Source organism: Lotus japonicus, chromosome 6 (assembly GCF_012489685.1).
Source record: "Lotus japonicus ecotype B-129 chromosome 6, LjGifu_v1.2".
Taxonomy (NCBI): domain Eukaryota; kingdom Viridiplantae; phylum Streptophyta; class Magnoliopsida; order Fabales; family Fabaceae; genus Lotus; species Lotus japonicus.
In genome coordinates, this window is record NC_080046.1 from 30,325,783 (window position 1) to 30,330,782 (window position 5,000).

The window sequence follows — 5,000 nt, forward strand, 5'->3', positions numbered from 1 at the left end:
AAACCCTAGAACTTCTCGACAATGAAGACTTTATCTATTCCGAGCTTCAAATGGATATTCTACACGCGTACACCCATTTCTCTTGATGATTTCAATCTTTCTTCAGAAGGAAGTTTTCCATTCCGACATTCGAGGCAAAAAGCAACTTATCGGGTAAAATAGTTTTACACCGACTTTGCATTAGTTGCCAAAAATACAAGGAGACATCTTCTTAGCTTAGGAATTCCTTTGCTAAAACCTATCTTAGAATTCATGGAGAATGACGCCGGAAAAATCAGATTCGCGAAACTTTCATTTTCCCACGAATTACCATTTTCTATATATAGCAAGAAAGGTGAGAAAAATTACAAGAACTCCTCCATTTTCTCTCCAAGGCCGCGAGCTCCATAGAAGGAAGAAGGAAGAAGAGTTTTCTTCATTACTTGCTTGATCGTTGATCCGTTAGTCGCTGCTTCAAGGTTTCGAGGTATAGTCGCTAATCCTTACCTCTGATCGCTTTTTCCATAGCTTTTCTGTAGAGTTTTCTGAGCGGATAGTTTATGGGTTTTTGCAAAACTATCCTGAATCTTCCATTTCTGATTCTAAACCTCTTCTATATGTGCCCAAGATCACTTCTGCCGGATTAGATTTTCCGTTATGTCGCCGGAATTCCGCCGGAATCAATTTGAACCTAAAATACCCATTTTATGTAGTTTTTGAGTAAAGTTCCAACCTTTAGGCTGAAAACTACCGCCTTAGCTTAGTGCTAGTAGGATTAGTTGTCATAAACGTCGTTGGTGACGTCCCTGCAAAATTTTATTTTTGGGATTTCAGTTTTGAAAATCCTAAGTTAAAAATCATGACCAAAATACCCCTGCGACAGTTTTTGATCCGATAATTTTTCCGAGTTCAGAATACCCTTAGTTACGGCTTATGAAAGCATAGGAACCAAGTTTGATCGAAGAAAAATCGAGCCCCATAATTACCTAAAGTGGCCGAGCCCTATTAGGGGGGAGGAGGAAAATTTCCTTTTCCGAAAACTTGTCTTTTCGCGCTAGATTATCGTACCTTAGAGTATAGATTACTTCGAGTAACCTTAGTAAGTATCGATAGCTTAGTTTTCGATAGATTCTGATAGTATTTCTGTGACTTTGCTTTAAAGGAACTTTTGAGGAATTTCCTGAGGAACAACACTTTGAGTGCGAGGAAGCGCTTGACGATCATACTGGAGAACCTTCAGGTGAGGGCTTCTCACTGAATCTCTAGTTAATGCTTAGGGTCGATGTTTCGACATTGTTTACTGTTTATGCACTGAGATTGTGTGTGATTGAAAATGTTTTCTGAGACTTCGGCTGACAATGTAGATGATTCATCTACTGAATGTTTTTGAAGATTGACTTACATGCTATGTGCTATGTGGGTAATCTAGGATGTGTGGTGCATGCTTTATATGCTAAGTGCTAAGTGTTTATGATGCGATTTATTGATATATGACATGTTGATTGATTGTGATGATTTAAATATGCTTTACACTGGAAATCTGAGATTCTGAATGGTGAGAATAGCGGGCAGGTCATGCCGATTTTATTTTGAGAGTTTTGAGAAAGTTTGATAGGACGAACGAGGTTCGGGCCTTGATTTTGTTTAGTGGATCGAGACATCCTCTGGAAACGACTTGGGATTGGGAGATCCTGCAAATGTATAAGACTTGCGATAAGACAAAATGGAATCTATTTTATAAAGAAAACTCATAAGACCTTAAATAACCTCTAAATCTTTAAGTAATGATAACAACCTCGAAGGAAGGCATTGGAAGTGAAATCTTAATTTTGGAAAACGAGGAGTGTCGTCGGATCCAAGTGTTGAGTATGTTGTCGTTGTGCTGTTGGAGCAGCGTTTGATGTGGTGCTGTTGGAGCAGCGTTTATTGTTGTGCTGTTGGAGCAGCGTGTGCTGTTGTGCTGTTGGAGCAGCGTGTGTTATTGTGCTGTTGGAGCAGCGTGTGTTGTGGTGCTGTTGGAGCAGCTATGTGTCGTTATGAAGTGTGTCTTTTGGTCGCAGAATCGACTTTACCTTAGGGTAAGCTTTTAGAGACTTTAACTTCCCTAGAACACGTGGCGACGTGTCGAGTGAGGTCGGAGACGTTGTTTGACTAATCATTTTGCATACATGCAACATTAATGAGGTATTAACACAGGACGTACTCTGGACCTCGTCGGTTTCCAAAATGGTCATAAGACCCGGAATGCCGTGAAAGAGCGTTTGTAGACGTCTCTTGTAGCAGACCGAAATGGCAGACCTACGGGTTTACTGCTGATCTGACTACCCAGTGGGAGTAAGAGACATCACGGGCCGAAATGGCACCACCGTGGCTGGTGAAGGGCTGATCCGATGATGTCCATCCGTTCCGGATTGCATATTGGTTGACTGGGTTAACCTGCATACATATCACGCAACATGCATACTGACTTAGTTGATGAGTGTGGTTGCTATTTGATAAACTTACTTGGAACATGCTAATTGTTATTATTGTCGTTATGATTTTGTGGAACATGCAACCCTAGGAATGATATCTCTAGTTATAAGCCTAAGTGGCTATCAATTATTTGTACCTATTGGGTTTATTATCTACATAGTTCTTTAGAGTTGACCCTCGCGTCTTCTGTGTGTGTTTTGGCGGACAACGCCTTTTGTCAGATGAATATTGCGGACTGGTACACCATGGTCCACCCTTCGGGGGGGATTAGGTATGAGATGATCGATCAGGACGACCCCGGGTCGTGGGTGGTTGACCCCGCGAGCCACCGAGCGACGTATTCGGGGCGTATCATGGAGGATCACGTGGACAGTGGAGGACTCTTGAGGTCAGGAGTGTTGAGGCGATGCTCTATCAGCTTCAACTTGCCACCGGGCGTTCACTGCGGACCAGGATTCGGAGGAGCACCGCCGCCACCGTCATCTTCAGAGGAGGAGGATCCCTCAGAGGAGATTCCAGTGGGAGTGCCTTCGGCAGGGTCTAGTGCACCCTCCGTTGCGATCATTGATGATCAGGGTTCGGGCCCTAAGCCCGTGAGTCCAGCATCGGAGCGCACTGCGGTTGCGAGGGGAGGACGGATAGGGTTGGTAGACTTGGTCATTCTGGATTCTGATTCAGACGACGATCATGCTAGCACATAGTTTTGAGTGTTGGTATGAGCTCCTCGAGTTAGGATTAGTGTAGGAGTAGAGTTTTAGCTCTGACAGTCTTGCTTCATTTGTTACTTAGGGGACAGGGTAGATCCGCCTATAGCTTTTTGTGTGGTTTCCTTACGGGAATCACAGAGAGTTGGTTGGACTTAGGAAGTCTTATTTTCAGGCCATTGGGTCAGCTGATTCTCAGTTTTGAGGGATGGTGTTGCGGGCACTTCACCCTTTTCTTTTGGATTGTATATATTGCCTTCGGGCGTTGCACTTTTCTTTCCGTCACTGGAGGTTTACTCGTGACGAGGTTACTACTACAGCGGGGGCTGTTTATATATGGTCTATTAGTTCTGATTATTGTTATTGTTGGGTTTTATTTAATTCAGTCTTGTCTTAGTTATTATCAAAAAAAAAAATATTTCACGTTTTTCCGCATTAAGTTTACTTTTGGTTACTAAAGTGACGCCACCGAAATCGGGGTGTTACATTTTTCACCTGGATGCTCCCCCCTACTATAGGAAAACGCAACAATTTCACACTTGTACAAGATGATACCCTTTTTTTGAGAAGACATAAATTTAGTTTGGTGACCTAGAGGTCGAATTTGGACGTGATTTTTTGCAGGCATGCTTATAAAAATGAAACAAGATGGTTCCCAAAGTTTCAACAACTTCCAGCAAGGGTTGGATTTAATATGAATTTTTTCTTGGGACAAAACCGAGAAAATCGGTAAAAATAGGAAACGGTACCTAGAGGTTGAGTTTTGGTCTGGATTTTTTTATGTACATCAAGGATCATGTCTCTAACATTCCCACAAAGTTTCATTACATATGCACACGGGGATATTTTTATATGATTTTCCGACCGAAACGGGGGAAATCGGTAAAAATAGAAAACGGTACCTAGAGGTCGAATTTAGTTCTGGAATTTTTGGTGTACCTCAAGGAGCATATTTCAAACATTCCCACCAAATTTCATTGAATATGAACACGGGGATTTTGTTTTGCCACGTTTTGACCGAATCCGGTAACATTTTGGGCACCATGGCATGGCATTCCCAAACCAACTTTTCATTGAGACTTGAGCTTTGCCCCTGGAAATTTGTTTTCCACACATATTAGCCTAGGCTTCACAAGGGAGATTCATTCTTGGTGCATGAATTCTCAAAGTTTCACATGGTTTCACGTGGAATCATGATATTTCCAAGCTTTTCACGTGGAATCCTGAGATTTCCAAGCTTTTCACGTGGAACTTGGCCTGTTTCACGTGGAATGTTGAGTTTTCCACGCTTTCCACGTGAAACCTGGGCTATTTCACGTGGAAACTTGATTTTTCCACGTGAAACCTTGGCAATTTCACGTGGAATCCTGAGATTTCCTAGCTTTCCACGTGAAACCTTGGCTTTTCACGTGGAATCCTGAGATTTCCAAGCTTTTCACGTGGAACTTGGCCTCTTTCACGTGGAAACTTGAGATTTCCTTCCTTTCCACGTGAAACCTGGGCTATTTCACGTGGAAACTTGAGTTTTCCACGTGAAACCTTGGCTTTTCACGTGGAATCCTGATATTTCCTAGCTTTCCACGTGAAAGCTTGGCCTTTCACGTGGAATCCTGAGATTTCCAAGCTTTTCACGTGGAACTTGGCCTGTTTCACGTGGAATCTTGAGATTTCCTTCCTTTCCACGTGAAACCTGGGCTATTTCACGTGGAAACTTGAGTTTTCCACGTGAAACCTTGGCTTTTCACGTGGAATCCTGAGATTTCCTAGCTTTCCACGTGAAACCTTGGCCTTTCACGTGGAATCCTGAGATTTCCAAGCTTTTCACGTGGAACTTGGCCTGTT